Consider the following 18441-nt stretch of genomic DNA (forward strand, 5'->3'; position numbering starts at 1 on the left):
CGATCGGAACCCGATTGGTAGATCTTGCCCATTTACTCTGTGGTATAGTACGGCGCCAACGCCACACGATGATGCATCGGTTTTCAAGAAAAGGGGCTCACTTGGATCGTAGTGTGCCAGGAACTTTGCTTCCTCTAGCAGCCGCTTCGTCGTTCGGAAAGCGTTATCTTGTCTCGCCCCCCACTTTCAGCGTGCGTTCTTTCTTAGTAGTTCATGCAGCGGCTCCATAACCATATCACAAGCGCGTTCCAGCCATGGCCGCTGCACGGATTCAGCGTTGGTCTCTCCTGCTGAGCGCCTACAACTACAAAATTCAGTTCAAGCCAGGAAAGTCTCTGATTCCTGCCGACACCCTTAGCCGTTTGCCTGTGCGGGAGAAGCAAAACACTCAGACTGCAGAAGATGATGTGCGCTAGTACGTTCTTCTAACAGATCACCTAAATTCTGGTGCGCTATCAGCTAGTGATTTAGCCAAGATGACGTGCAGTGATAGCGACCTCGCGCAAGTCCGCCAATACATTCACAATGAATGGCCACGATACTTGCAGCCTAGTCAGGAGCCAATACGCGCATATAGGCACAGGAATGACGAACTGATTTGCAGCCATGGACTTGTATACTGGGGTGATCGTGCGGTAATTCCGACGGATGCGAGGCTACCAATGCTGCGTATGCTGCATGACGCGAATCAAGGTTTAACAGCCATGAAGAACTTGGTCTGTGTTCTGGTATCCAGGACTCGATCGAGACATTGAGAAGCTTGTCAAAGCGTGTTCAACATGCATAGAATGGGGCAGCATGCCCGCTGCCCAACAACCCGTTCCTTGGCCGAAAACGGAAGAGCCCTGGTGTAGAATCCACGTCGATTTTGCGGGGCCCTTGGAAGATCACATGTTGGTGGTTGTGGTCGATTCTCATACGAAACGGATCGATGTTGTTGCTTTGAAAGCTGCCGCTTCAATGAAAACAATTGAAGCACTGCAGACAATGTTCAGCCGATTCGGCTTGCCGAGGACTCTTATGACTGATAATGGACCGCAGTTTAGTAGCGAGGAGTTCAGGGTATATATGATGCGCAATGGTATCATTCATTTGCGGACAGCTCCTTACAAGCCACAGTCTAACGGCCTGGCGGAAAGGGTGGTACGTACTGTGAAGCAAGGACTAAGCAAGAACACGCGCGGTAGTCTGCAAGCTCGCCTGGACCACATTATTTCTCATTATCGGTGTACCCCCCCTCTAAACGGGAAACCCCGGCTTCCATGCTTCTCGGTTACGAGCCGCGATTTTTGCTGCACAATATCGTGCCACGACCTTTTCCCTCTGCAGGTACATGCAACAACGGTTAACCGCTGCGGAAGGAAGTCTGGTTCAAGAACTGCGGAGCAGGTGACAAGTGGAAACCAGGTGTGGCAGAGTCCACCGAGGACTCGCGCATGACAACAGTAAAGACCGCCGATGGGGAACAACATCGCCGCCACTTGGACCAGCTAAAGACCAGGAGAAACAGTGTGGAAAGAGCGGAGGTTAAACCCGAGGCGTCCATGGAAGCATCAATGGCTGACGACAGCCCAAGCATATCGGTAGAACCGCAGTCTCAAGCGCACGGCAGCAGCAAGAGCAATTAAGTGTCAAGCGGGCGCTGACATGCAAACGCCGTCAGGCGCACGAGGTGAGGACAGTACAAACGAGGCACCGGTGACTGGTGGCGATGGAATGACACTGCGTAGGTCAAAAAGGAACACCCGATCCCCCGACCGCGTCACTCGTTAAGCGGAGAGAATTGTGAAGCATGCACACGTGCTTATCTACCGAGATACCGGCCAAGCGACATGTTAACGACAGTAGCTGCGGTGACGTGGCTAGCCAAACTGCTATAAATACTACTAACCTTTAATAAAGCTTGTTCGTTCTTCACCAACCACCTGTCGTTTCAGTTTAGTTTCAATCTCCGATATCGCTCCCATTCAGTTCAATAGAAATAGGAGAGTGGGGGGAATGGCTGTTCTTGGGGCGTATGAGCAGCAGTTCGGACTTATCTGGGGAGCAAGACAGTCCGATGCTCGTGGCGTAATTTTCGGGCTGGGTGGCTGCTTCAAGGTGTCTTCTATACCGCCATCACTGTCGTGAGGGGTCCACAGCGTGATGTCATCAGAATAGAGTGTGTGTTTCAGGTGCGGGATGTCTGACAGTTTTCGGGCGAGGGGGATCAGGGTGACGGTGAACAAAAAGGAGGAGAGAGTGGACCTTTGCAGGGTGCCGACACTTTGAAGCATGTAGGAGGAGGAAGAAAGAGGGCCGAAGTGTACCTCAGCCGTGCGGTCAGTGAGGATTGCTCGAATATAAGTGTACGTTCGCGCACCTACATTCAATGTAGATAGGGCAGTCGTGATCGCCTAATAATCGATGCGATTAAAAGCTTTAGAAAGATCAAAAGCTAAGACTGCCTTGGTGTAACAATGAAGAAGAGGGTCAAAAATGTCGTGGGTCAGAGCAGCATGGCGTCCTGTGCGGACTGAAGGGGTCGGAATCCCACCATGCTGTGCGGAAATAGATTGTTGTCTGCCATATGTGCTGTAAGACTGGCTAACACAAGATGTTCGAAGAGCTTCCCGAGGCAAGAGTTTAACGAAATCGGGCGAATGTTTTTAGTGTAAGTGGTTTGTTAGGTTTGGGTATAAATATAACCTTCGCATGACGCCAGGACTGCGGGAAGACACCCTCCACCCAGCACTGGTTAAAGTATGCCATAATTTTGGTGATCGACTGGTCTTCCAGATTACGGAGCATGGTGTTTGCGATTTGGTCCAGACCAGGTGCGGAGTTTGTTCGGAGACTAAGGAGGGCTGCTCTGACTTCCGTCTCCGTGAACTCTGTACCCAGTGTCGAATTGAACTATCCTTTATACGGGAGTAGAGGTGTGGGGGCTCCCAGAGAAGTGTATGTGTTTTGAAGTATGGGGGGGGGGGGGGGTCTAGGAGGGCGTTGGGATCTTCAATATGTTCGTGTATGAGGCGTGTCACGTGGTGATGTGTTGTTCACATGGTGCGTATAGGGTCAATGAGATGTCGGAGAAGTTGCCAAGCGTGTTTGGTGGACAGTTTCCGGCGATGCTATCACATACTTGTCCCCAATTGGGTCTGTACAGCACCTCAGAATATTGTTCTATTTGTGGTTGAAGCACGGCCACGCACCACACGAAATATCTTAAATGAAGCACCGTGCTTCATTGTTTTGCGCTGTTAAAAGGCACATCAGGTAAGGTCAATAAGGAGCTGTAAAAATGTTCTCTTTGCAACTTCAGAAGCGGCTTCTCGAATGGAAACATACAAGGCTGAAAAATTTATTGGCTTTGTATGTTTTCATTCGAGAAGCAGCCTCTGAAGTTGCAAAGAGAACACCATTTTTACACCTTCTTAGTGACCTTGCCTGATGTGCCTTTTCACAGCGCAAAAACACGGCGTTTCATAGAAGATATTGATACAAGCTATAGTCGACGACGAAGCGGAGACAATCAGTGGCTAGTTGGCATAGACGATGAAGTGGTTGCTGGTTGGCGTAGACGACGAAGTTGGTTGACTGGAACCGCGCTCACACCGCTGCTCGGACCGCTCTCGGACTTCGAGAGTCTTCTAGGCTCAGGGCGTTGCCTAGACGTTGGTGCAATACCCATTACAGTCTGGTGGAGTGCGCTTGGTACGCGTTCTCACGTTTACACGCTTCACGACGGATCTCACTCCGGTCCACCAGCGACTCAGTCACCGCCTCCGCGGACAGTCGCCTGAGGTTGGGCCCCTTTCCACCCCTACGAGGATCACGTAGCCGCAACTCTCGAGCCACCTCGACATGGCCACTGATCCCAGGCTCTCAGATCCGATCCTTTGCCACCCGCCGCGAACACCACCTTCTTTTCACGGCGACGTCTTCGAAGACGCTGAGGATTGGCTGGCGACCTTCGAGCGAGTGGCTCGGTACAACGGCTGGAGTGACGAGCGAAAGCTCAATAATGTTTACTTCACCCTAGAAGAGTCTGCGCGTACGTGGTTCGAAAACCACGAGGGCGCCCTTACCACCTGGCAAGCATTTTGCCGTGAACTTCTAACCACCTTCCCCAACGCCGACCGCCGCGAGAAAGCTGAAGCTGCACTTCAGTCCAGAAACCAGCGGCCAAATGAAAGTGTGCGCATGTTCTGTGAAGACACGACCCGTCTTTTCCAGCGCGCAGACCCCAATATGAAAGAGGAGAAGAAGCTTCGCCACCTCATGCGTGGAGTTAAGCAGGAGCTGTTTGCGGGCCTCGTTCGCAGTCCACCGCGTACCGTTGCTGAATTCCTCGCGGAGGCAACGACCATGAAAACGACGCTCCAACAACGGGCCCGGCAGTACAACCGAGATGTCAGCAGCCTGGCCCCAGATGTTTTTTCGTCATGCCATGGAGGCGGTGGGGACGCCTTACGTGACTTCATTCGGTCGGTTATTCGAGAGGAGCTCCAACGTTTCCGTCAGAGTGCGCCAGTGATATCACTGACCGAAGTCGTCAGAGATGAAGTACGCCAGGCTGCTCGTGAATTCCCGGTCACCGACGTACTGCAGCGCGTCGATGAAATGCCGAAGCAGACATCCGTTGCTCGTCAGGCAGCTGCCTACGATCCTGTCGCTACCATGCCTCCACGGGTCGACGACAAACGACCATACGCGTTCGTTGCACGTCAAGCAGCTGCCTGTGGTCCTATTAACCCGACACCGGTGGTGAGCCACATAAGTCCGTATGACGCATCGGCTCAAGCTGTGGTGCCTGTTCCACGCCCTCGCAAGTCGGACGTGTGGCGTACGCGGGACCGCAGGCCAATCTGCTACCACTGCGGGGAGGCCGGTCACCTTAACCGTGCATGCTCGTATAGCCGAGTGGGACTTCGCGGCTTCTAACCCGATGCGCCCTGCCCACGGAACGGTGAACGGCCGCTCGAAATTGAAGCTCATCTGTCGGCCCGTCAGAGGCCTGGGAAATACAGGCGCTATGACTCAGGATCGTCATCTCCGCTGCGGTACCGTTCCCCAAGCCATCGCAGAGACGCCAACAATACTGAGCTGCGTTCTCCCAGTCCACACCGGGAAAACTAATTCCAGCGGTCTCCGGAGGCAGGGCAGCTGCTGTGAGAAAAATTGAAGATCCTCCGTCGCCGATACACCGATACGCTGATTTCTCACAGGGGCAGGGTAGTGACAGCATCCGATGCGCTACTTCTGATTTGTGCGTGACGCTTGACGGAACTGACACGATCGCTTTACTTGACACCGGTGCTGACTATTCAGTGATGAGCCACGCCCTCGCCCAGGAATTGAGCAAAGTTGTGACGCCATGGTTGGGCCCTGGAGGTCACCTCATTAGCCCGGCCGGAGGGTGCACAGCCCGAATTGGCATCTGCGGTTTCGTCTACGTCGGGGAATTCGTTGTCTTGCGCGAATGTTCGAGAGATTTGATACTAGGGCTAGACTTCCTGCAAGCAAACGGTGCTGTGATCGACCTACACGAGGCACGAGTCACATTCTCGACTAAACGGGCAGTGGCACGCTTCGACACCCGCGATCCCTGTAGCCATGCTCTGCGTATTGTGGAGGATGACGTCACGGTGCCACCACTGTGCAGTGTCGTAATGCGCGTGCAGAATGACATATTTCATGACTTTGAGGGCATGGCGGAGGGTCATATCCCGTTGCTGCTTGAGAAGGGTCTCATTGTTGCCCGAGGTCTCGTCCACCTATGTACTGCATCGGCTGCACTATCGTTCTGCTCACCAACTTTTCGAATGAATTTCAGCACCTCGTCAAAGGCACAGTGATCTCCTTCCTCCAAGACGTCGCGGAGTGTCCACATTTGTGCACCGTGGAAGAAGCCCTTCAAGACGACACTGGACCTCGCCACGTTCTGCCACCTGTCGAAATAAACACCGAGTTATCGCCGGCTCAGAAGGATCTGCTTTCGGCTGTCTTGGCAGATTTTGCAGACTGCTTCGCAGCATCTTGCAAAGTGGGCCGAACTCCGGTCGCCAAGCACCGTATAATAACAGACGAGACCACGCGCCCCGTATGCCAATGCCCATACCGCGTTTCTCCAACGGAACGAGCAGCAATTCAGAGACAGGTCATCGAAATGCTTTCCGACGATGTCATTCAGCCGTCTACAAGCCCGTGGGCTTCGCCGGTTGTTCTCGTCAGAAAGAAGGACCACAATCTGCGGTTCTGTGTCGATTACAGAAAGCTTAATCTGGTCACTAAAAAGGACGTTTACCCACTTCCCCGCATAGACGACGCACTCGATCGACTTTCGAGATGCCCGATACTTCTCGTCGCTAGACCTAAAAAGTGGGTACTGGCAAATAGAAGTGGATGACAGAGATCGGGAGAAGACGGCTTTCGTGACACCCGATGGCTTGTATGAGTTTAAGGTGCTACCGTTCGGCCTATGTTCGGCACCGGCCACGTTCCAACGCATGATGGACACTGTTCTGTCCGGTTTGAAGTTGCAGTCGTGTTTGGTTTACCTGGACGATGTCGTCATATTTTCGACCACCTTCGACCAACACCTAGAAAGGTTACGCCTTGTGTTAAAAGCTCTCAGAGACGCGAACCTGACAATCAAACCGGAGAAATGTCACTTCGGCTTTGAGGAACTTCGCTTCCTTGGTCACGTGGTCAGCGCAAAAGGGGTTCGCCCGGACCCTGAAAAGACAGCTGCCGTTTCTGGTTTTCCGCCCCCTACTGAGAAGAAAGCTGTTCGACGGTTCTTAGGTTTGTGCTCCTATTACAGACGCTTTGTACGCTTTGTTTCGCACATCGCGAAACTGCTAACCACACTGACTCGAGATGACACGCCGTTCCTATGGGGAAGTGAACAAGAGGCCGCTTTCCTTGAGCTTCGCAGCCGCCTACACAATCCCCCTATACTAGGCCATTTTGACGTAAACGTCGCACCTGACGTTCACATTGATGCCAGCAACGTTGGGGTTGGTGCAGTACTAATTCAGTGGCAAGACGGGGCAGAACGGGTCATCGCTTACGCGAGCCGAACGCTTACCCGCTCCGAAACCAACTATTCAACAAATGAGAAAGAATGTCTGGCGGTAATATGGGCCCTCACCAAGTTCCGACCATACCTCTACGGCCGACCTTTCCGCGTTATAAGCGACCCCCATTCATTATGCTGGCTCGCGAGCCTCAGAGACCCCTCAGGACGATTGGCAAGATGGAGCCTTAGATTACAAGAGTATGACGTAACAGTCGTATACAAATCAGGACGGAAGCATCAGGATGCTGACTGTCTGTCGCGCTCGCCCATCGCCATATGTCCAGAAGAAACGCCCGATGATTTTCCCTTTATGGGGGCTATTAGTACAACCCAAATGGCGCAGCTGCAGAGAATGGACCCAGAGTTAGCGTCACTCGTCGACTATCTGCAGGGCGTCGACGCCCGTATTCCCCGTGTTTTTCATCGTGGGCTTCAAACGGTCACTCTGCGTGGTAACGTGCTCTACAAGCGAAGTTTTGCTAACAGTGGAGAGACGTTGCCCCTTGTTGTGCCCTCCGAGTTGCGGCGAGATATATTGAATGCCTCTCATGATGAACCCACCGCCGGCCACCGGGGGGTGAGCCGTACACTTGCACGAATTCGTCAAAAGTATTATTGGCCCAGGTTACTCCCATCGGTGCGGGCCTATGTATGCTCATGTCGTGACTGCCAACGCCGGAAGTCTCCGCCATTGAAACCCGCTGGATTTCTTCAGCCTATTGCTCCGCCGAAGACTCCTTTCCATCAAGTGGGCATGGATCTTCTCGGTCCTTTTCCGAAGTCCTCGTCTGGCAACCGTTGGGTAGTCGTCGCGACAGACTACCTAACACGGTACGCAGAGACCGCGTCCCTTGTTTAAGGTACTGCAGTCGACGTTGCTCAGTTTTTCGTTCATAACATTGTCCTACATCATGGCGCCCCCACCGTGGTAATCACTGACCGTGGAACAGCTTTTACGGCTCGTCTAATCCGGTTGGTCACGACTCCGACTCACACTAGCCATCGACGTGTGACGGCCTATCCCCCTCAGACCAAAGGGCTGGTGGAGCGCCTCAATCGCACCCTCACTGACATGATTTCTATGTATGTGGACGCAGAACATCGCACATGGGATTCGATTTTGCCCTACATAACTTTCGCGTACAATACCGCCACTCAAGAGACGACGCGACTGACCCCGTTCCAACTTGCCTTCGGTCGCCAAGTGAGCAGGCTGTTGGATGCCATGATGCCAGTTGGTCCTTCTTGCGGCTCTGACGCCGAACTTGACGCCGACATCTTTGTTCAGCGTGCTGAGGAGGCGCGGCAACTAGCACGCCTCAGAATTAACCGACAAAAGGTGAATGACGCTGCTGGGTATAACCTCAGCCGAAGAATCGTCACTTACGCGCCGGGCGACTTCGTCTGGGTGGGGACACCTGTTCGTCACCGCGGCCTATCTGAAAAGTTACTACGCCGATACTTCGGCCCTTACGAGATTTTTCGCCGTATCAGTGACGTCACCTACGCCGTTGTTCCCGCAGCTTCAGCTCCATACCGAAGGCCACAGCGTCCTGAAGTCGTGCATGTGGTTCGGCTGAAGCCCTATCATGATTGTGCATGACTGAACTTTTCGTCAACGCCGCTGGGTCCTTGTGACACTTTTGTGCACCCTTTCGCTAACTTCTTCCTAGTAGCACCGCGTCGCATCGAGTCGATGCTACAGAGGAGGCTAGTTGGCGTAGACGATGAAGTGGTTGCTGGTTGGCGTAGACGACGAAGTTGGCTGCCTGGAACCGCGCTCACACCGCTGCTCGGACCGCTCTCGGACTTCGAGAGTCTTCTAGGCTGAGGGCGTTGCCTGGACGTTGGTGCAATACCCATTACAGTCTGGTGGAGTGCGCTTGGTACGCGTTCTCACGTTTACACGCTTCACGACGGATCTCACTCCGGTCCACCAGCGACTCAGTCACCGCCTCCGCGGACAGTCGCCTGAGGTTGGGCCCCTTTCCACCCCTACGAGGATCACGTAGCCGCAACTCTCGAGCCACCTCGACATGGCCACTGATCCCAGGCTCTCAGATCCGATCCTTTGCCACCCGCCGCGAACACCACCTTCTTTTCACGGCGACGTCTTCGAAGACGCTGAGGATTGGCTGGCGACCTTCGAGCGAGTGGCTCGGTACAACGGCTGGAGTGACGAGCGAAAGCTCAATAATGTTTACTTCACCCTAGAAGAGTCTGCGCGTACGTGGTTCGAAAACCACGAGGGCGCCCTTACCACCTGGCAAGCATTTTGCCGTGAACTTCTAACCACCTTCCCCAACGCCGACCGCCGCGAGAAAGCTGAAGCTGCACTTCAGTCCAGAAACCAGCGGCCAAATGAAAGTGTGCGCATGTTCTGTGAAGACACGACCCGTCTTTTCCAGCGCGCAGACCCCAATATGAAAGAGGAGAAGAAGCTTCGCCACCTCATGCGTGGAGTTAAGCAGGAGCTGTTTGCGGGCCTCGTTCGCAGTCCACCGCGTACCGTTGCTGAATTCCTCGCGGAGGCAACGACCATGAAAACGACGCTCCAACAACGGGCCCGGCAGTACAACCGAGATGTCAGCAGCCTGGCCCCAGATGTTTTTTCGTCATGCCATGGAGGCGGTGGGGACGCCTTACGTGACTTCATTCGGTCGGTTATTCGAGGGGAGCTCCAACGTTTCCGTCAGAGTGCGCCAGTGATATCACTGACCGAAGTCGTCAGAGATGAAGTACGCCAGGCTGCTCGTGAATTCCCGGTCACCGACGTACTGCAGCGCGTCGATGAAATGCCGAAGCAGACATCCGTTGCTCGTCAGGCAGCTGCCTACGATCCTGTCGCTACCATGCCTCCACGGGTCGACGACAAACGACCATACGCGTTCGTTGCACGTCAAGCAGCTGCCTGTGGTCCTATTAACCCGACACCGGTGGTGAGCCACATAAGTCCGTATGACGCATCGGCTCAAGCTGTGGTGCCTGTTCCACGCCCTCGCAAGTCGGACGTGTGGCGTACGCGGGACCGCAGGCCAATCTGCTACCACTGCGGGGAGGCCGGTCACCTTAACCGTGCATGCTCGTATAGCCGAGTGGGACTTCGCGGCTTCTAACCCGATGCGCCCTGCCCACGGAACGGTGAACGGCCGCTCGAAATTGAAGCTCATCTGTCGGCCCGTCAGAGGCCTGGGAAATACAGGCGCTATGACTCAGGATCGTCATCTCCGCTGCGGTACCGTTCCCCAAGCCATCGCAGAGACGCCAACAATACTGAGCGGCGTTCTCCCAGTCCACACCGGGAAAACTAATTCCAGCGGTCTCCGGAGGCAGGGCAGCTGCTGTGAGAAAAATTGAAGATCCTCCGTCGCCGATACACCGATACGCTGATTTCTCACAGGGGCAGGGTAGTGACAGCATCCGATGCGCTACTTCTGATTTGTGCGTGACGCTTGACGGAACTGACACGATCGCTTTACTTGACACCGCTGCTGACTATTCAGTGATGAGCCACGCCCTCGCCCAGGAATTGAGCAAAGTTGTGACGCCATGGTTGGGCCCTGGAGGTCACCTCATTAGCCCGGCCGGAGGGTGCACAGCCCGAATTGGCATCTGCGGTTTCGTCTACGTCGGGGAATTCGTTGTCTTGCGCGAATGTTCGAGAGATTTGATACTAGGGCTAGACTTCCTGCAAGCAAACGGTGCTGTGATCGACCTACACGAGGCACGAGTCACATTCTCGACTAAACGGGCAGTGGCACGCTTCGACACCCGCGATCCCTGTAGCCATGCTCTGCGTATTGTGGAGGATGACGTCACGGTGCCACCACTGTGCAGTGTCGTAATGCGCGTGCAGAATGACATATTTCATGACTTTGAGGGCATGGCGGAGGGTCATATCCCGTTGCTGCTTGAGAAGGGTCTCATTGTTGCCCGAGGTCTCGTCCACCTATGTACTGCATCGGCTGCACTATCGTTCTGCTCACCAACTTTTCGAATGAATTTCAGCACCTCGTCAAAGACACAGTGATCTCCTTCCTCCAAGACGTCGCGGAGTGTCCACATTTGTGCACCGTGGAAGAAGCCCTTCAAGACGACACTGGACCTCGCCACGTTCTGCCACCTGTCGAAATAAACACCGAGTTATCGCCGGCTCAGAAGGATCTGCTTTCGGCTGTCTTGGCAGATTTTGCAGACTGCTTCGCAGCATCTTGCAAAGTGGGCCGAACTCCGGTCGCCAAGCACCGTATAATAACAGACGAGACCACGCGCCCCGTATGCCAATGCCCATACCGCGTTTCTCCAACGGAACGAGCAGCAATTCAGAGACAGGTCATCGAAATGCTTTCCGACGATGTCATTCAGCCGTCTACAAGCCCGTGGGCTTCGCCGGTTGTTCTCGTCAGAAAGAAGGACCACAATCTGCGGTTCTGTGTCGATTACAGAAAGCTTAATCTGGTCACTAAAAAGGACGTTTACCCACTTCCCCGCATAGACGACGCACTCGATCGACTTTCGAGATGCCCGATACTTCTCGTCGCTAGACCTAAAAAGTGGGTACTGGCAAATAGAAGTGGATGACAGAGATCGGGAGAAGACGGCTTTCGTGACACCCGATGGCTTGTATGAGTTTAAGGTGCTACCGTTCGGCCTATGTTCGGCACCGGCCACGTTCCAACGCATGATGGACACTGTTCTGTCCGGTTTGAAGTTGCAGTCGTGTTTGGTTTACCTGGACGATGTCGTCATATTTTCGACCACCTTCGACCAACACCTAGAAAGGTTACGCCTTGTGTTAAAAGCTCTCAGAGACGCGAACCTGACAATAACCGGAGAAATGTCACTTCGGCTTTGAGGAACTTCGCTTCCTTGGTCACGTGGTCAGCGCAAAAGGGGTTCGCCCGGACCCTGAAAAGACAGCTGCCGTTTCTGGTTTTCCGCCCCCTACTGAGAAGAAAGCTGTTCGACGGTTCTTAGGTTTGTGCTCCTATTACAGACGCTTTGTACGCTTTGTTTCGCACATCGCGAAACTGCTAACCACACTGACTCGAGATGACACGCCGTTCCTGTGGGGAAGTGAACAAGAGGCCGCTTTCCTTGAGCTTCGCAGCCGCCTACACAATCCCCCTATACTAGGCCATTTTGACGTAAACGTCGCACCTGACGTTCAAATTGATGCCAGCAACGTTGGGGTTGGTGCAGTACTAATTCAGTGGCAAGACGGGGCAGAACGGGTCATCGCTTACGCGAGCCGAACGCTTACCCGCTCCGAAACCAACTATTCAACAAATGAGAAAGAATGTCTGGCGGTAATATGGGCCCTCACCAAGTTCCGACCATACCTCTACGGCCGACCTTTCCGCGTTATAAGCGACCCCCATTCATTATGCTGGCTCGCGAGCCTCAGAGACCCCTCAGGACGAATGGCAAGATGGAGCCTTAGATTACAAGAGTATGACGTAACAGTCGTATACAAATCAGGACGGAAGCATCAGGATGCTGACTGTCTGTCGCGCTCGCCCATCGCCATATGTCCAGAAGAAACGCCCGATGATTTTCCCTTTATGGGGGCTATTAGTACAACCCAAATGGCGCAGCTGCAGAGAATGGACCCAGAGTTAGCGTCACTCGTCGACTATCTGCAGGGCGTCGACGCCCGTATTCCCCGTGTTTTTCATCGTGGGCTTCAAACGGTCACTCTGCGTGGTAACGTGCTCTACAAGCGAAGTTTTGCTAACAGTGGAGAGACGTTGCCCCTTGTTGTGCCCTCCGAGTTGCGGCGAGATATATTGAATGCCTCTCATGATGAACCCACCGCCGGCCACCGGGGGGTGAGCCGTACACTTGCACGAATTCGTCAAAAGTATTATTGGCCCAGGTTACTCCCATCGGTGCGGGCCTATGTATGCTCATGTCGTGACTGCCAACGCCGGAAGTCTCCGCCATTGAAACCCGCTGGATTTCTTCAGCCTATTGCTCCGCCGAAGACTCCTTTCCATCAAGTGGGCATGGATCTTCTCGGTCCTTTTCCGAAGTCCTCGTCTGGCAACCGTTGGGTAGTCGTCGCGACAGACTACCTAACACGGTACGCAGAGACCGCGTCCCTTGTTTAAGGTACTGCAGTCGACGTTGCTCAGTTTTTCGTTCATAACATTGTCCTACATCATGGCGTCCCCACCGTGGTAATCACTGACCGTGGAACAGCTTTTACGGCTCGTCTAATCCGGTTGGTCACGACTCCGACTCACACTAGCCATCGACGTGTGACGGCCTATCCCCCTCAGACCAAAGGGCTGGTGGAGCGCCTCAATCGCACCCTCACTGACATGATTTCTATGTATGTGGACGCAGAACATCGCACATGGGATTCGATTTTGCCCTACATAACTTTCGCGTACAATACCGCCACTCAAGAGACGACGCGACTGACCCCGTTCCAACTTGCCTTCGGTCGCCAAGTGAGCAGGCTGTTGGATGCCATGATGCCAGTTGGTCCTTCTTGCGGCTCTGACGCCGAACTTGACGCCGACATCTTTGTTCAGCGTGCTGAGGAGGCGCGGCAACTAGCACGCCTCAGAATTAACCGACAAAAGGTGAATGACGCTGCTGGGTATAACCTCAGCCGAAGAATCGTCACTTACGCGCCGGGCGACTTCGTCTGGGTGGGGACACCTGTTCGTCACCGCGGCCTATCTGAAAAGTTACTACGCCGATACTTCGGCCCTTACGAGATTTTTCGCCGTATCAGTGACGTCACCTACGCCGTTGTTCCCGCAGCTTCAGCTCCATACCGAAGGCCACAGCGTCCTGAAGTCGTGCATGTGGTTCGGCTGAAGCCCTATCATGATTGTGCATGACTGAACTTTTCGTCAACGCCGCTGGGTCCTTGTGACACTTTTGTGCACCCTTTCGCTAACTTCTTCCTAGTAGCACCGCGTCGCATCGAGTCGATGCTACAGAGGAGGCTAGTTGGCGTAGACGATGAAGTGGTTGCTGGTTGGCGTAGACGACGAAGTTGGCTGCCTGGAACCGCGCTCACACCGCTGCTCGGACCGCTCTCGGACTTCGAGAGTCTTCTAGGCTGAGGGCGTTGCCTGGACGTTGGTGCAATACCCATTACAGTCTGGTGGAGTGCGCTTGGTACGCGTTCTCACGTTTACACGCTTCACGACGGATCTCACTCCGGTCCACCAGCGACTCAGTCACCGCCTCCGCGGACAGTCGCCTGAGGTTGGGCCCCTTTCCACCCCTACGAGGATCACGTAGCCGCAACTCTCGAGCCACCTCGACATGGCCACTGATCCCAGGCTCTCAGATCCGATCCTTTGCCACCCGCCGCGAACACCACCTTCTTTTCACGGCGACGTCTTCGAAGACGCTGAGGATTGGCTGGCGACCTTCGAGCGAGTGGCTCGGTACAACGGCTGGAGTGACGAGCGAAAGCTCAATAATGTTTACTTCACCCTAGAAGAGTCTGCGCGTACGTGGTTCGAAAACCACGAGGGCGCCCTTACCACCTGGCAAGCATTTTGCCGTGAACTTCTAACCACCTTCCCCAACGCCGACCGCCGCGAGAAAGCTGAAGCTGCACTTCAGTCCAGAAACCAGCGGCCAAATGAAAGTGTGCGCATGTTCTGTGAAGACACGACCCGTCTTTTCCAGCGCGCAGACCCCAATATGAAAGAGGAGAAGAAGCTTCGCCACCTCATGCGTGGAGTTAAGCAGGAGCTGTTTGCGGGCCTCGTTCGCAGTCCACCGCGTACCGTTGCTGAATTCCTCGCGGAGGCAACGACCATGAAAACGACGCTCCAACAACGGGCCCGGCAGTACAACCGAGATGTCAGCAGCCTGGCCCCAGATGTTTTTTCGTCATGCCATGGAGGCGGTGGGGACGCCTTACGTGACTTCATTCGGTCGGTTATTCGAGAGGAGCTCCAACGTTTCCGTCAGAGTGCGCCAGTGATATCACTGACCGAAGTCGTCAGAGATGAAGTACGCCAGGCTGCTCGTGAATTCCCGGTCACCGACGTACTGCAGCGCGTCGATGAAATGCCGAAGCAGACATCCGTTGCTCGTCAGGCAGCTGCCTACGATCCTGTCGCTACCATGCCTCCACGGGTCGACGACAAACGACCATACGCGTTCGTTGCACGTCAAGCAGCTGCCTGTGGTCCTATTAACCCGACACCGGTGGTGAGCCACATAAGTCCGTATGACGCATCGGCTCAAGCTGTGGTGCCTGTTCCACGCCCTCGCAAGTCGGACGTGTGGCGTACGCGGGACCGCAGGCCAATCTGCTACCACTGCGGGGAGGCCGGTCACCTTAACCGTGCATGCTCGTATAGCCGAGTGGGACTTCGCGGCTTCTAACCCGATGCGCCCTGCCCACGGAACGGTGAACGGCCGCTCGAAATTGAAGCTCATCTGTCGGCCCGTCAGAGGCCTGGGAAATACAGGCGCTATGACTCAGGATCGTCATCTCCGCTGCGGTACCGTTCCCCAAGCCATCGCAGAGACGCCAACAATACTGAGCGGCGTTCTCCCAGTCCACACCGGGAAAACTAATTCCAGCGGTCTCCGGAGGCAGGGCAGCTGCTGTGAGAAAAATTGAAGATCCTCCGTCGCCGATACACCGATACGCTGATTTCTCACAGGGGCAGGGTAGTGACAGCATCCGATGCGCTACTTCTGATTTGTGCGTGACGCTTGACGGAACTGACACGATCGCTTTACTTGACACCGGTGCTGACTATTCAGTGATGAGCCACGCCCTCGCCCAGGAATTGAGCAAAGTTGTGACGCCATGGTTGGGCCCTGGAGGTCACCTCATTAGCCCGGCCGGAGGGTGCACAGCCCGAATTGGCATCTGCGGTTTCGTCTACGTCGGGGAATTCGTTGTCTTGCGCGAATGTTCGAGAGATTTGATACTAGGGCTAGACTTCCTGCAAGCAAACGGTGCTGTGATCGACCTACACGAGGCACGAGTCACATTCTCGACTAAACGGGCAGTGGCACGCTTCGACACCCGCGATCCCTGTAGCCATGCTCTGCGTATTGTGGAGGATGACGTCGCGGTGCCACCACTGTGCAGTGTCGTAATGCGCGTGCAGAATGACATATTTCATGACTTTGAGGGCATGGCGGAGGGTCATATCCCGTTGCTGCTTGAGAAGGGTCTCATTGTTGCCCGAGGTCTCGTCCACCTATGTACTGCATCGGCTGCACTATCGTTCTGCTCACCAACTTTTCGAATGAATTTCAGCACCTCGTCAAAGGCACAGTGATCTCCTTCCTCCAAGACGTCGCGGAGTGTCCACATTTGTGCACCGTGGAAGAAGCCCTTCAAGACGACACTGGACCTCGCCACGTTCTGCCACCTGTCGAAATAAACACCGAGTTATCGCCGGCTCAGAAGGATCTGCTTTCGGCTGTCTTGGCAGATTTTGCAGACTGCTTCGCAGCATCTTGCAAAGTGGGCCGAACTCCGGTCGCCAAGCACCGTATAATAACAGACGAGACCACGCGCCCCGTATGCCAATGCCCATACCGCGTTTCTCCAACGGAACGAGCAGCAATTCAGAGACAGGTCATCGAAATGCTTTCCGACGATGTCATTCAGCCGTCTACAAGCCCGTGGGCTTCGCCGGTTGTTCTCGTCAGAAAGAAGGACCACAATCTGCGGTTCTGTGTCGATTACAGAAAGCTTAATCTGGTCACTAAAAAGGACGTTTACCCACTTCCCCGCATAGACGACGCACTCGATCGACTTTCGAGATGCCCGATACTTCTCGTCGCTAGACCTAAAAAGTGGGTACTGGCAAATAGAAGTGGATGACAGAGATCGGGAGAAGACGGCTTTCGTGACACCCGATGGCTTGTATGAGTTTAAGGTGCTACCGTTCGGCCTATGTTCGGCACCGGCCACGTTCCAACGCATGATGGACACTGTTCTGTCCGGTTTGAAGTTGCAGTCGTGTTTGGTTTACCTGGACGATGTCGTCATATTTTCGACCACCTTCGACCAACACCTAGAAAGGTTACGCCTTGTGTTAAAAGCTCTCAGAGACGCGAACCTGACAATCAAACCGGAGAAATGTCACTTCGGCTTTGAGGAACTTCGCTTCCTTGGTCACGTGGTCAGCGCAAAAGGGGTTCGCCCGGACCCTGAAAAGACAGCTGCCGTTTCTGGTTTTCCGCCCCCTACTGAGAAGAAAGCTGTTCGACGGTTCTTAGGTTTGTGCTCCTATTACAGACGCTTTGTACGCTTTGTTTCGCACATCGCGAAACTGCTAACCACACTGACTCGAGATGACACGCCGTTCCTGTGGGGAAGTGAACAAGAGGCCGCTTTCCTTGAGCTTCGCAGCCGCCTACACAATCCCCCTATACTAGGCCATTTTGACGTAAACGTCGCACCTGACGTTCACATTGATGCCAGCAACGTTGGGGTTGGTGCAGTACTAATTCAGTGGCAAGACGGGGCAGAACGGGTCATCGCTTACGCGAGCCGAACGCTTACCCGCTCCGAAACCAACTATTCAACAAATGAGAAAGAATGTCTGGCGGTAATATGGGCCCTCACCAAGTTCCGACCATACCTCTACGGCCGACCTTTCCGCGTTATAAGCGACCCCCATTCATTATGCTGGCTCGCGAGCCTCAGAGACCCCTCAGGACGATTGGCAAGATGGAGCCTTAGATTACAAGAGTATGACGTAACAGTCGTATACAAATCAGGACGGAAGCATCAGGATGCTGACTGTCTGTCGCGCTCGCCCATCGCCATATGTCCAGAAGAAACGCCCGATGATTTTCCCTTTATGGGGGCTATTAGTACAACCCAAATGGCGCAGCTGCAGAGAATGGACCCAGAGTTAGCGTCACTCGTCGACTATCTGCAGGGCGTCGACGCCCGTATTCCCCGTGTTTTTCATCGTGGGCTTCAAACGGTCACTCTGCGTGGTAACGTGCTCTACAAGCGAAGTTTTGCTAACAGTGGAGAGACGTTGCCCCTTGTTGTGCCCTCCGAGTTGCGGCGAGATATATTGAATGCCTCTCATGATGAACCCACCGCCGGCCACCGGGGGGTGAGCCGTACACTTGCACGAATTCGTCAAAAGTATTATTGGCCCAGGTTACTCCCATCGGTGCGGGCCTATGTATGCTCATGTCGTGACTGCCAACGCCGGAAGTCTCCGCCATTGAAACCCGCTGGATTTCTTCAGCCTATTGCTCCGCCGAAGACTCCTTTCCATCAAGTGGGCATGGATCTTCTCGGTCCTCTTCCGAAGTCCTCGTCTGGCAACCGTTGGGTAGTCGTCGCGACAGACTACCTAACACGGTACGCAGAGACCGCGTCCCTTGTTTAAGGTACT

General features: G+C 54.3%; 2 pseudogenes; both read left to right on the forward strand.

Moving 5' to 3' along the window:
* Nucleotides 1-254: 254 nt before the first annotated feature.
* Nucleotides 255-5121, forward strand: LOC146194385 (uncharacterized; annotated as a pseudogene).
* Nucleotides 5122-9102: 3981 nt separating this feature from the next.
* On the forward strand, nt 9103-15631 carry LOC146194386 (uncharacterized; annotated as a pseudogene).
* Nucleotides 15632-18441: the final 2810 nt, after the last annotated feature.

Source organism: Amblyomma maculatum, chromosome 3 (assembly GCF_055883805.1).
Source record: "Amblyomma maculatum isolate TAMU_Amacu chromosome 3, ASM5588380v1, whole genome shotgun sequence".
NCBI classification, from domain to species: Eukaryota; Metazoa; Arthropoda; class Arachnida; order Ixodida; family Ixodidae; genus Amblyomma; species Amblyomma maculatum.